Below are 15362 nucleotides of genomic sequence, written 5' to 3'. Positions count from 1 at the left end.
ACCCAGGCGCCCCCTTTAATCCACTTTGAATTTACTTTTGTGTATTGTGAGAGAAAGTGGTCCAGGTTCATTCTTTTGCATGTTGCTGCCCAGTTTTGGAATGGAATCAATATTTTGATCCATGTGTGATCATTTGTTTTTGCTATAATCAAAGTTATGTAATGATTTAGCAATTTTGTTTAATAGAATATTGTACTGTTAAGGTTTTGTAATACATTGCAAAATGAGGTGTAGCTTGCTAAAATTAAGATATACAAAGTCATAAATTATTATTGTCAAGCTATAGCCAAAGAGAGTCAAGAATTGCCAGCACATTAGGGAAATTTTGCTTCTGGACTGTAAAAAAGCATGGTCAGGGGAGTAAGCAATTCTGGTAGAACAACAATTATTTATATTTGGTAAAATATTCATAAAATTTGGTAAAATTACCAAAAAATTGGTAAAAAATTTTTGGTAAAAATAAATTTGTATATTGATAAAAAATGTGAAGTCACAACCAAGAAGGTTTGGGAATAAAAATTTTTTTTCAGGGGCGCCTGGGTGGCTCAGTGGGTTAAAGCCTCTGCCTTTGGCTCAGGTCATGATCCCAGGGTCCTGGGATCGAGCTCCACATTGGGCTCTCTGCTCTGCGGAGAACCTGCTTCCTCCTCTCTCTCTGGCCTTCCTGCCTACTTGTGATCGCTCTCTCTGTCAAATAAATAAATAAATAAAATCTTTAAAAAAATATTTTGTTCAGGACATTGTAGAAATGCTGTGGAGAGATATGGTATAGATTTCTGAAGGAAGAACATTGATAAACATTTCATAGCTTATTCTCTACTCTGAAATCATGAGGTATTTCAGAAAACCTGCAAATATCTAAAATTATCTTCGCTAATAGAATGTCAGTTGCTTTCAGAATGACTGCTGTCTTATTGTTTTAACTAATGAACTTGCCCAAAGGAAAGGTAAATATGCTCAGTGGGTTTCTTCACAGTATCGAAAGGACTAAGTGATAATGACAATAGAAGAGGATGGAATTATGCATATTTTCAATCACAGACAATGAACTGGCAATGTGGTCTGAACTGGACCTTCGATAAGATGAATCTCAGTATGGCATGCAAGATTATGGAACACTATGAACTTGGAAAAAAAGAATGTAAAAATGGGCAAAGTCTTTTACTTTTTTCTGGCTGGCTGATTTTCCATTGCATGGGTATACCGCATTTTTTTAATGCATTCCTCAGTTGATGCACATTTGAGTTGTCTTCATTTTTTGGCTATTAGGAATATTTAGGAATAAATATTCATGTCCAAATTTTTGTGTGGACATACATGTTTTCAGTTCTCTTGGGTGGTGCCAAAGAGTGGAATTGCTGGGTCATGGGGTGACTTGTTAATCACCCCCAAGAGTTGCCTGCCTCTTTTCCGAAACTGCTGCATTGGTTTACGTCCCCACCAGCACCGTGTGAGTGTTTTATTTTCTCCATAACTTCACCAACACTGGCTTTCCGTATTTCGAGTTATAAACATCCTGGTAGGTGGGAGTGGTATCTCATTGTGGTTTTGTTTTACACGGTAATGAAGACATAGCTAATGTACTTTCAAAATGACAGGTTCAAATGAAGTTGTCAGCTGGTATGAAAAGACAGGCAATTAAAAATAAAGTAGTGTGACAGTATTAAAATCACAAAGGGCAGAACAAATGGGTAAATGTAAAGCATGTGACAAAGAGGAATAGTTTATAAAGATAAAATAGAGTGCACATCCCTTTTTATACACATGGCACATGGAGTGAGTGGAGAGAATAATTAGCTGCTCTTATCTTTCTGTTGTGTCAGAGTTTTCCAGGTTGGATGTGAGATGTTTGCATATTTTCAAAGGAACTGAGAGACACATCCCCAGCAAGTTATTGAAAGTGGCACTTGGGGCTCCTACACATAGACCCATGCTGTGTGTTTTTGAATGAATGAATAAATAAATGAAATAAATATGTGAATGAAAGCTTGGAGGCAGCTTTGAGGATGGCTCAATACTGCTATTTACTGCCGGGATCCAGCCTTGGCAGGTACAGGTATCCCTGAAGGAGGGGTGGCATTGGCGAGAGGAATGAGAGAGCCACACAGCGAGTTCTGGTTAGTAGTCAGACATCTCCATCTTTATTCTGATTATCGAGCTTCTTATATAGGCAGTTTAATTGGGGTAGGGGTTTCCAAGCATTCATCATATAATTTCTGTTTGTTCACCACACGTTATTTTAGTTAAACCATAATGGTACAGACTGGTGCCAGGGATGGGAGACAGGGTCTTGCTTCTTGAGTAATCACGTCCCTCAGAAAGCCATGGAAGTTAGCACAGATATGTGCTTTTTGGTAACTTATTTTAGGGTCTGCAGTAAAACCAGATATAGGTTAATGGAAAACGAGAAGCTATAGGGTTGAACTAGATAATAAAGAACTGTAGGAAAACAGGATATAGGTCAATGGAAAACGAGAAGCTTTAGGGATGAACTAGATAGTCAGGAACTGCAGGAAAACAGGAGACAGATTAATGGAAAACGAGAAGCTATCTGGAGAAACTAAGTATATAGGAGGGAAGTAGGAATGAGAAGGCATTACCTTTGTAGGAGGCAGGGTATATTTTAATGACTCGGTTTGTGAAAGCCTTGGACAAACATCAACTTAGGTAGGAAACTGTCTACTGCGGTACACATCTAAAGTTCTCCATTGTTGTAGGTACAGAATAATCTACCTCCTTGGAGTTGCTCCAGTCCTTAAGCCTGAGAGGTGTTTGCCGCAGATTAGCAAGGGGCTCTTTATTTGAGAGAGAGAATGGGGATCAGAGGAAAAGGTAAGAGACTAACAGACCAGGCTTATCTGCGAGGCTGTCCCACCCTTAGCCGTCACCGGCAGGGCAGGTGTTAGGCCGGCCTTAGTTCAAACCTTAACCTAGTGGTGCAATGCCCTCGACCACGCCTTCATGGCTGCCAACAATCTGCTAGTTGATGAACTTGTATAATCATTCAACCTGAGTGCCTTTTCTTTGTGAAAAAGGGTTAATAGTATACTATGTTTCCTAACTAAGAAGGCTGCTGTGAAGACTACATGAAATTAGTTGATCCATTGTGGGAAAGTGTTCTGCAAACTGTAAAGAAGTCTTTAAGGTTAGATGTTATTACCCTACTCCTTTGGGGGTAGAAACAGTGGAAGTTGGCTTAAGTTCAAGCCCTTTTCTGTGACTGCCTCTTGCATACCTTTTCTTACTGGAGGAGTGCTTCAGTCTGAATCAGCGGCCATTGTTGGTCAAGGGTGAAGTAATAGCTCCTTTTGGAGAAAGTTTATAGTCTTTGTTCTTGAGTAAGTGTTCAATCATTACTCCTAGGATGGCTTGTCCCACATATGGACTGACTTCTGCCCAGGTCTGCTGCCCTGCCCAGTGCTCACTTCTCTGGTAGGATGAGCTCATGGCGTTGCTTAAGCTCTGAGCAGTCTTCTAAGACTTCCAAGGTGGACTCATGCAAACTTTTTGAGGTCATTCTTCATATCATGGTCCAGGATATTTGATACGCAGGTCCACAGACTAACTTATACTGCTGACCAGCCACATCATGAATCAAGTATTAAGCATCTGTCATGTGCGGAGTTCCTGTACTAGGCTTAGAGAAGGTACAAAACGAACATGGATCAGCGTTCTTATACTCAAAAGTGTATATTTTTTAAAAAAGATTTTATTTATTTATTTGATAGAGATCACAAGTAGGCAGAACAGGAGGCAGAGAGAGAGGGGAAATAGGATCCCTGCTGAGCAGAGAGCCTGATGTGGGGCTCCGTTCCAGGACCCTGAGATCATGACCTGGGCTGAAGGCAGAGGCTTAACCCACGTAACCACCCAGGTACCCCCAAAAGTGTACATTTTTGTTAGATGGGCAAATGATAAAATTTAAATTAGATTTAACTGGTTATTTGTAGCTACTTTTCTAGGGCATTTTCTGGGACTATTTTCTTCCCTAGAAAGAAAACTTTGCTGCATAATTAGATCAGTTTTTCCCTGTGTATATCATATCTCAAAGCCTGTTTTCTTTATTATCTCTTTTGCTTGTCATGGCATGCTGTGACTTTGTGAATCAACAAAATGCCATGATTATTACTACTTTAACTTGAAGAATTGAAGCAGAGTGAGCTTTCACAAGTTCCTTAAGATCGTGTAGAGATTCTGGAACAGAGCAAGAGGAACAGGGAAAAGAGTGCAAAGGTTTCGAAATCAGACTTCCAAGGAGTAGAATCATAGCTGGTGGAACAAGTTCTGTAACCCCCAGTGCCTAGATCCCTTAGCTATACATTGGGAATAATACTGTTTGCACCTCACAGGGTTATTGTGAGTATTAAATTAGATTGTGTGTGTGTGTGTGTGTGTGTGTGTGTGTATCTCAGTTCTTTGGCCTATGAGAAATACTTAGCACTTGTTAATGATTAACTAATTAATTATTATTATTATTATTGAGATTATCTGGTATGAATTTAAACTGTTTTCTGTCTTCTAAAATAGACATTTATTTATTTTCTTTTCCATATTATGAAAATGACATGTAAAACACATAGATATGTGCAAGTTAGAGTTAATTTATACAAAGTTTTCATTTTCTATTAGTATTAATGAATTTTCTTGGATAAATTTTTGCTTACATTTAGACTATTTCCTTTGGATGTTTTTCTAAATATAGCATTACTGGATAAAAGAATATGAATATTTATGAACATTTAAGTAAATTTTATCAAATTGCTTCAAATTGCCCTAACCCTAACCCTAATCCTGAGTGCATAGACCATGGGATTGAGTGCGGGGGGGATAACGTTGTGCAGCACATTAAGGAGTACAGGGATCAGGGGGATCTTTTTCTCTGCAAGGTGTTTGGCAGACAGTGCAATGATACCTATGTAGAAGAAGAGGATGAGGATGAGGTGGGAGCTACAGGTACCCAGAGCCTTTGACATTGCTTCTGGTGAGTTCAACTGGATTGCAGAGCAAAGGATTAATACATAAGAAGAAAAAACCAGGGCCATATCACTCCCAATCAGGACCCATGCTAAAATCAGTTGATAAAATTTGTTCACAGTGATGTCATCACAAGCCAGACTGGTGACTTCCAAGTTAGAGCACAGGCAGTGATCAGTTTCATTCTTGGATCAGTAGTGTTGCTGGGCAGCCAGTGTAGGTACTGGGGTAGTAAACAGGCCATTCCTGAGCACCATAAATCCTGTGGTTTTGATCACAAAGCTTCCGTGACTATGGAAGGGGGTGACAGATGACTCCATTGTCTACCGGCATGCAGAGGAAGATACCAGATTCCATGCACAAGAAGCAGTGGATGGTGTAGATCTGAGCAACACACTCAGGGAAACTGATGGCCGTGGCATCCAACCAGAGGATATCCAGGATCTTTGGCGTGATTGTGGTGGCCAGCCCCATGTCCACAACCGCCAGTAGGCCCAGAATACATAGGCGTGTGCAGTGTGGCCTCATGTTGGTTGGTGACCATGACAAGGAGGTTGGCACAAAGAGCTAAGAAGTAGAGCAGAGGTGGGGCAGGGAAAGCCAGTACTGCCACTCATGAATGCCTCTGAGCTCCATCAGGATGAAGTGGGAATCTGGAGGCTGGAACGTTTGGTAACTCTAGTGGAGGTCTCCGTGATATAGGTGCTCCGTTCTCAGTGTCTGTCCATAAAACTGAAATAGGAAGAAGACTGCATTTGAGAGTTCAGCTCAGGGTCCTCATAACGCACTCTCCCACCAATGATCGTTTCTTTCATGTGTGGCTTTTTTTTTTTTCTCCTGGAAATATTCCACAGGAGAGTAATAAAACAAGCCAAATTTTTTTCTAAACAGAAGGATTGGAATAACCATTTATCATTACCCTTGTCTATCTAATAAGCATGTTCAAATACATATATATCAAGAATAATCTTCTTACTAGTAGATAACAACTATTAATATTTGGTTTCCTTCCATTTTTCCATTTTATATTTAAGCAGTTTATATCATTATATGAGGATAATGTTGTATCTTGCCTTTGTATTTTAGTATTGTGTTCTAGGACATAAAGTAGGCATTCAGTAAAAATTTATGGCATGGATGAATAAATAAACCACAATTTTTCCATTATCATTAAAAGTAAGGTAGAATCTTAATTTGGACGACTATTTTATATTTCTACATTTGGCTGTACCATAATTGACTCACCGCTATCTTATTTTCAGATTATTTCCTTTAAGTAGAATTTTTAAAATGATACAGAAGTGATACATAAAAAGAACATAGCCATCTTAACATTTTATTTTCTGTAATATTTTGATTTTTTTAAAAAAATTTATTTATTTATTTTCAGAAAAACAGTATTCATTATTTTTTTCACCACACCCAGTGCTCCATGCAATCCGTGCCCTCTATATTACCCACCACCTGGTACCCCAACCTCCCACCCCCCGCCACTTCAAACCCCTCAGATTGTTTTTCAGAGTCCATAGTCTCTCATGGTTCACCTCCCCTTCCAATTTACCCCAACTCCCTTCTCCTCTCTAATACCCCTTGTCCTCCATGGTATTTGTTATGCTCCACAAATAAGTGAAACAACATGATAGTTGACTCTCTCTGCTTGACTTATTTCACTCAGCATAATCTCTTCCAGTCCCGTCCATGTTGCTACAAAAGTTGGTGTTCATCCTTTCTGATGGAGGTATAATACTCCATAGTGTATATGGACCACATCTTCCTTATCCATTCATCCATTGAAGGGCATCTTGGTTTTTTCAATAGTTTGGCGACGTGGCCATTGCTGCTATAAACATTGGGGTACAGATAACCCTTCTTTTCACGACATCTGTATCCTTGGGGGTAAATACCCAGGAGTGCAATTGCAGGGTCATAGGGAAGTCAAATAAAATTTTAAAAATATATAAATAACAGACAGTAAGACTTCTATGCTTGGGTCTCCTAAATCCCTTCCTTTTCACCAGAGGCAGCCAGTAACCCAGTTTCTTAGGAATCCTTCCAGAGATAGTTTTTGCATGAGTAAGAATATATGTTTATTTTTCTTATAAAAGACAAATGCAAATGTTAGCACACTAAACATAGCCTATAGCCTTTGTTTCCTTTCCTTTTCTTTCTTACTTAATTATCTTGGAGACTGCTCCATATCGCAAACTAGATATGCCTCACTGTACATGATTTTCTTCCACATGGATATCTGATAATTTAATAAGAACTACTGACTTTCAGTTTGTTTCCAGGATTTTGTAACTGTAAAAAATTATGTACTAACTGTACTGTTCATATATCTTTATGCATATGTGTAAGTTTATTTATAGGGTAATTGATAGGGTAATTTCTGAGTGAATGGGGGTGTGAAATGAAAAACAAAGATTTTGATTGATATTGCCACATTGTTTTTCAAGAAGTTATTCTGCCCCTGTATGAAAATATGTGTATTTTAAGTGCTCTTGATGTATACTAAAGTGTTGCTTCATAGATGCACTGTAGCACTTTATGTATACATAGATATGCAAGTTTGCTTGGGACTGTGTTTATGTCACCCCATCCATCCATTTCATCACATCCCAAATTAAGAATTTTAATTTAAAAGTCTTTATTAATAGAGTGAGTAAAAATTGGTATTTCAATTTTGGTTCAGTTTTCACTTCACTGTTGAGTGACTGTTGACATTTTCTTTCTTTTTTTGAACTTTGAGATTTTCAAGGATTTATTTTCCACTTACGTGCTTCTTTACTAATTTTCTCTTTTGTCTTTATGTGAAACTTACAGTATTAAATGAAATAATGTTTTTCAAATGCTCACTGTATGGATTTCTCTATAACTTTTTTAAAAAATTTCATTATATCTTAAGGATAATACCTCTGTTGAGTTTTCTGGAAATATTTCCTTCAATTCATTTTCCATTAAAGTCTGTCTTTTCTAAAAAATGATTTACACACATGCATACACAAACTTTTATGTAGTCATAACAAACTCTATCTTTTATATTTTTTGGTAACTTTTAAACTTTTAATGATGTAAAATCCATTCTTTTAATAAATATTTACTAGCATATTCTTTATGAAAATTTATTTTAACTTAGTTTTTTTAAAAAAAATTGAAATTTCATGGGTGCTTGGGTGGCATAGTTGAGTGTCTAACTCTTGGTTTTGGTGCAGGTCTGTTCTCAGGGTTGTGAGATTGAGCCCCAGGTCAGTTTCCACACTCAGTGGGGAGTCTGCTTGAATTTCTCTCTCTTCTTTCTCTGCCTCTCTCCCCTACCCCATTTTCTCTCTAAAATCAATCAATCAATCAATAATAGAAAATTCCCATGGGGTGAAAAAGTATCTAAATTAATTTCTCCCCACTAGTAGTTAAACTATTATCTCAGCATCATTCAATAAATGAGACTTCTTTTTTCCTATTATTCTGAATGCCCTTTTTTCATATTTTAAATTTCAGCCTGTATTCAAAAATCACTGCCTTCCAGGACAATCTTTCCTGTTTTTAGTATCACTACCAATTGAATCATGTATTTACCACATGATAGGGGACATTCTTAGTAATAACTTCAAAAAAATGCTTTAAATTAATGCTAATTTAAATGCTTTTTTTTGAATATTACATTTAAAAATGCAAATTATGGAAGAGTTGATGTCTTTATCCATTAATTCTCTCCAATCAGAAATCTATATGTTTTTATTTTTTGTCATAGATTTTTTAAAATTTATTTTTTATTTATTTTCAGCATAACAATATTCATTATTTTTGCACCACACCCAGTGCTCCATGCAATCCGTGCCCTCTATAATACCCACCACCTGGTACCCCAACCTCCCACCCCCCGCCCCTTCAAAACCCTCAGATTGTTTTTCAGAGTCCATAGTCTCTCATGGTTCACCTCTCCTTCCAATTTCCCTCAACTTCCTTCTCCTCTCTATCTCCCCATGTCCTCCATACTATTTGTTATGCTCCACAAATAAGTGAAACCATATGATAATTGATTCTCTCTGCTTGACTTATTTCACTCAGCATAATCTCTTCCAGTCCCGTCCATGTTGCTACAAAGTTGGGTATTCGTCCTTTCTGATGGAGGCATAATAATACTCCATAGTATATATGGACCACATCTTCCTTATCCATTCATCCGTTGAAGGGCATCTTTCCACAGTTTGGCGACCGTGGCCATTGCTGCTATAAACATTGGAGTACAGATGGCCCTTCTTTTCACTACATCTGTATCTTTGGGGTAAATATCCAGTAGCGCAATTGCAGGGTCATAGGGAAGAGAATTTCAGACCAATATCACTGATGACTATGGATGCTAAGATTCTTAACAAGATCCTAGCAAACAGGATCCAACAGCACATTAAAAAGATTATCCACCATGACCAGGTGGGATTCATCCCTGGGCTACAAGAATGGCTCAACATTCGCAGATCAATCAATGTGATAGAACAAATTAATATAAGAAGAGAGAAGAACCACATGGTCCTCTCAATTGATGCAGAAAAAGCATTTGACAAAATCCAGCATCCATTCCTGATTAAAACGCTTCAAAGTATAGGGATAGAGGGAACATTCCTGAACTTCATCAAATCTATCTATGAAAGACCCACAGCAAATATCATCCTCAATGGGAAAAAGCTTGCAGCCTTCCCGTTGAGATCAGGAACAAGACAAGGATGCCCACTCTCACCACTCTTGTTCGACATAGTATTAAAGTCCTAGCAACAGCAATCAGACAACAAAGAGAAATAAAAGGTATCCAAATTGGCAATGAAGAAGTCAAACTCTCTCTTTGCAGATGACATGATTCTTTATATGGAAAACCCAAAAGACTCCACCCCCAAACTACTAGAACTCATACAGCAATTCAGCAACATGGCAGGATACAAAGTCAATGTGCAGAAATCAGTGGCTTTCTTATACACTAACAATGAAAATACAGAAAGGAAAATTAGAGAATCGATTCCATTTACTATAGCACCAAGAACCATAAGATACCTGGGAATAAACCTGACCAAAGAGGTAAAGTATCACATCTTCTTCATCCGTTCATCAATTGAAGGACACTTGGATTGCTTCCATATCTTGGCTATTGTAAATAATGCTGCTATAAGCATAGAGCTGCATGTATCCCCCTGAATTAGTTCTTGTATTCTTTGGGTAAATACCCAGTAGTGTGATTGCTGGATCATAAGGTAGCTCTATTTTTAACTTTTTGAGGAACCTCCTTATTGTTTTTCAGAGTGACTGGACCAGTTTGCATTCCCACCAAAATTGCACTACTGTTCCTTTTTTCCCACATCCTCAATACTTGCTGTTTTTCATATTGTTGATTTTAGCCATTCTGACATGTAAGTGGTGATACTTCACTGTAGTTTTAATTTGCATTTCCTTGATGATGAATGATGTCAAGCATATTTTCATGTGTCTGTTGGTCATCTTTATCTCTGCAAAAACATCTGTTCTTGTTTTCTGCCCATTTTTTAAGTTGGTTTTTTTTTTTTTAGATGTTGAGTTTTATGAGTTCCTTATGTATTTTGGATAGTAACCCTTATTGAAGGTGTCATTTGCAAATCATTTTGAATTTATTTTTGTGTTTGGCATAAGAACGTGGTCCTGTTTCTCTCTTGTGAATCTTGCTGTCGAGTTTTCCCAACACCATTTGGTGAAGATACTATCTTCTTCCTATTGGCTATTCTTTCTGCATTGTTTGAAGATTAATTGACCACATCATTTTGAGTTTATTTATGGATTTTCCATTCTGTTCTCTTAATCTATGCATCTATTTTTGTGTTAATACCATATTATCTTGATCACTACAGCTTTGTAATAGAACGTGGAAATCTGCAATTGTGATGCCTTGGGCTTTACTTTTCTTTTTCAGGGTTGCTTTGGGTATTTGGGGACTTGTGGTTTCATCCAAACTTGGGGATTGTTTATACTTGTTTCTGTAAAAAAATGCTGTTGGTTGAATGAGATTGCATTAAGTGTACTACTTTGGGTGGTACAGACATTTTAACAATATTAAGTGTACTACTTTGGGTGGTACAGACATTTTAACAATATTTGTTCTTCCAATGCATGAGCATAGAATGTCTTTCCATTTCTTTGTGTCCTCTTCAGTTTCTTTCATCAGTGTTTTATAGTTTCCAAAGCAGAGGTCTTTCACCTCTTTGGTTAGATTTATTCCTAGGTATCTTATTATTGTGGGTGCAATTGTAAATGGTATTGTTTCCTTAATTTTTCTTTCTGCTGCTTCATTATTGGTGTCTAGAAATGCACAGATTTCTGTACATTGACTATGTATCCTGCAAGTTTACTCAATTGCTTTATCAGTTCTAGCTGATAGAACTTCCTTCCTTCTTTCTTTCTTTGTTGTTCTTTCAGGTTTTCCATATATGATATCATGTTATCTGCAAATAGTGAAAGTTTTACTACTTCCTTTCCAATTTGGATGCTTGTTATTTCTTTTTGTTGTCTGATTGCTGTGGCTAGGACTTTCTAGTACTATGTTGAATAAAAGTGGTGAGAAGAGACATCTTTGTTTTGTTCCTGATCTTGGGGAAAAGCTCTCAGTTTTTCCCCATTAAGGATGATGTTAACTGTGGGTTTCTCATAGATGGTCTTTGATTATGTTAAGGTACATTCCCTCTGAAGCTAATTTGTTGAGAGTTTTTATCATGAATAGATGTTGGACTTTGTCAGATGCTTTTTCTGCATCTAGTGAAATGATCATATGGTTCTTTTTTAAAAAATTTTTTATTTTTTATACGACATATCTGATCATATGGTTCTTATCCTGTATCTTATCAATGTGATTATTACACTGATTGATTTGTGAGGATTGAATCACACTTCCAATTTAGGAATAAATCCCACTTGATTGTGGTGAATGATTTATTTAATGTATTGTTGAATTTGGTTTGCTAGTATTTTCTTGAGGACTTGTTTCATCTATGTTCATCAGGGATATTGACCTATATAGTTAGTGCTCTTTTTTAATGGAGTCTTTATCAAATTTTGGCATCAGGGTAGTGCTGGTCTCATAGAATAAATTTGGAAGTTTTCCTTTCTTTTCTTCTTTCTTTCTTTCTTTCTTTTATTTTTTTTTTGAATACTTTGAGAAGAATGGGTATTAACTATTCTTTAAATATTTGGTGGAATTCACCTGTAATGCCATCTGGACATGGACTTTTGTTTGTGGGGAGTGTGTTGATTACTGACTCAATTTCTTTGATGGTTATCTGTCTGTTCAAATTTTCTGTTTCTCCCTGTTTTAGTTTTAGTATTCTATATGTTTCTGGAAATTTATCCATTTCTTCTAAGTTGTCTAATTTGCTGGCATATAGTTTTTCATAATATATTTTTTTATAACTATTCATATTTCTGTGGTGTTGGTTGTTATTTCTCATTTCTCATTTGTGATTTTATATATTTTAGTCCTTTCTCTCTTTTTTTTTCTTGGTAAGTCTGGAGAGAGGTTTAGCAATTGTATTGAAATCTTTTTTCAAAGAATTATCTCCTGGTTTCATTGATCTGTTCTATTATTTATTTATTTCAGTTTCTATATCATTTCTTTTTATTTATTTATTTACTTAATTTCTTTTCAGTGTAACAGAATCCATTGTTTGTGCACCACACCCAGTGCTCCATGCAATATGTACCCTTTATAATACCCACCACCTGGCTCCCCCAACCTCCCACCTCCTGCCCCTTCAAAACCCTCAGATTGTTTTTCAGAGTCCACAGTCTCTCATGGTTCATCTCCCCTTTTAATTTCCCTCAACTTCCTTCTCCATCTCCCTATGTTCTCTGTGTTATTTGTTATGCTCCACAAATAAGTGAAACCATATGATAATTGACTTTCTCTGCTTGACTTATTTCACTCAGCATAATCTCTCTGAGTCCCATCCATGTTGATGTAAAAGTTCATCCTTTCTGATGTAGGCATAATACTCCATAGTGTATATGGACCACATCTTCCTTATCCATTCATCCGTTGAAAGGTATCTTGGTTCTTTCCACAGTTTGGCCAACATGGCCATTGATTTTATGAACATTGGGGTACAGATGGCCCTTCTTCTCACTACATCTGTATCTTTGGGGTAAATAGACAGTAGTGCAATTGCAGGGTCATAGGGAAGTTCTATTTTTTTTTTATTTTATTTTATTTATTTTTTTTAAATTTTATTTTTTATAAACATATATTTTTATCCCCAGGGGTACAGGTCTGTGAATCACCAGGTTTACACACTTCACAGCACTCACCAAATCACATACCCTCCCCAATGTCCATAATCCCACCCCCTTCTCCCAAACCCCCTCCCCTCGGCAACCCTCAGTTTGTTTTGTGAGATTAAGAGTCACTTATGGTTTGTCTCCCTCCCAATCCCATCTTCTTTCATTTATTCTTCTTCTACCCACTTAAGCCTCCATGTTGCATCACCACTTCCTCATATCAGGGAGATCATATGATAGTTGTCTTTCTCTGCTTGACTTATTTTGCTAAGCATGATACGCTCTAGTTCCATCCATGTTGTCGCAAATGGCAAGATTTCATTTCTTTTGATGGCTGCATAGTATTCCATTGTGTATATATACCACATCTTCTTGATCCATTCATCTGTTGATGGACATCTAGGTTCTTTCCATAGTTTGGCTATTGTGGACATTGCTGCTATAAACATTCGGGTGCATGTGCCCCTTTGGATCACTACATTTGTATCTTTAGGGTAAATACCCAATAGTGCAATTGCTGGGTCATAGGGCAGTTCTATTTTCAACATTTTGAGGAACCTCCATGCTGTTTTCCAGAGTGGCTGCACCAGCTTGCATTCCCACCAACAGTGTAGGAGGGGTCCACTTTCTCCGCATCCTCGCCAGCATCTGTCATTTGCTGACTTGTTGATTTTAGCCATTCTGACTGGTGTGAGGTGATATCTCATTGTGGTTTTGATTTCTATTTCCCTGATGCCGAGTGACATGGAGCACTTTTTCATGTGTCTTTTGGCCATCTGGATGTCTTCTTTGCAGAAATGTCTGTTCATGTCCTCTGCCCATTTCTTGATTGGATTATTTGTTCTTTGGGTGTTGAGTTTGCTAAGTTCTTTATAGATTCTGGACACTAGTCCTTTATCTGATATGTCATCTTCTCCCATTCTGTCAGTTGTCTTTTGATTTTGTTAATGTTTCCTTTGCTGTGCAAAAGCTTTTGATCTTGATGAAATCCCAGTAGTTCATTTTTTCCCTTGCTTCCCTTGCCTTTGGCGTTGTTCCTAGGAAGATGTTGCTGCGGCAGAGGTCGAAGAGCTTGCTGCCCGTGTTTTCCTCAAGGATTTTGATGGATTCCTTTCATACATTGAGGTCCTTCATCCATTTTGAGTCTATTTTTGTGTGTGGTGTAAGGAAATGGTCCAATTTCATTTTTCTGCATGTGGCTGTCCAATTTTCCCAGCACCATTTATTGAAAAGGCTGTCTTTTTTCCATTGGACATTCTTTCCTGCTTTGTCGAAGATTAGTTGACCATAGATTTGAGGGTCTATTTCTGGGCTCTCTATTCAGTTCCATTGATCTATGGGTCTGTTTTTGTGCCAGTACCATGCTGTCTTGATGATGACAGCTTTGTAATAGAGCCTGAAGTCCGGAATTGTGATGCCACCAACGTTGGCTTTCTTTTTCAATATCCCTTTTCGAGGTCTTTTCTGGTTCCATATAAATTTTAGCATTATTTGTTCCATTTCTTTGAAAAAGATGGATGGTACTTTGATAGGAATTGCATTAAATGTGTAGATTGCTTTAGGTAGCATAGACATTTTCACAATATTTATTCTTCCAATCCAGGAGCATGGAACATTTTTCCATTTCTTTGTGTCTTCCTCAATTTCTTTCATGAGTACTTTATAGTTTTCTGAGTATAGATTCTGTGTCTCTTTGGTTAGGTTTATTCCTAGGTATCTTAAGCCCAGCAGGAGAAGAGAAATCATAAAGATCAGAGCAGAAATCAATGAAATAGAAACCAAAAAAACAATAGAACAAATCAACGAAACTTGGAGCTGGTTCTTTGAAAGAATTAATAAAATTGATAAACCCCTGGCCCGACTTATCAAAAAGAAAAGAGAAAGGACCCAAATAAATAAAATCATGAATGAAAGAGGAGAGATCACAACTAACACCAAAGAAATACAAACTATTATAAGAACATACTATGAGCAACTCTACGCCAATAAAGTTGACAATCTGGAAGAAATGGATGCATTCCTAGAAACATATAAACTACCACAACTGAACCAGGAAGAAATAGAAAGCCTGAACAGACCCATAACCAGTAAGGAGATTGAAACAGTCA

The 15362-nt window shown here is 37.2% G+C and overlaps 1 pseudogene; it reads right to left on the bottom strand.

Annotated features, from left to right (window-relative positions):
* Positions 1–4164: 4164 nt before the first annotated feature.
* Positions 4165–5789, bottom strand: LOC101688001 (annotated as a pseudogene).
* Positions 5790–15362: the final 9573 nt, after the last annotated feature.

The sequence above is a fragment of the Mustela putorius genome, unplaced genomic scaffold (genome assembly GCF_011764305.1).
Source record: "Mustela putorius furo isolate JIRA1106 unplaced genomic scaffold, ASM1176430v1.1 tig00000238_pilon_pilon_pilon, whole genome shotgun sequence".
Classification (NCBI taxonomy): domain Eukaryota; kingdom Metazoa; phylum Chordata; class Mammalia; order Carnivora; family Mustelidae; genus Mustela; species Mustela putorius.
This window is presented reverse-complemented; position numbering and strand designations above follow the sequence as displayed.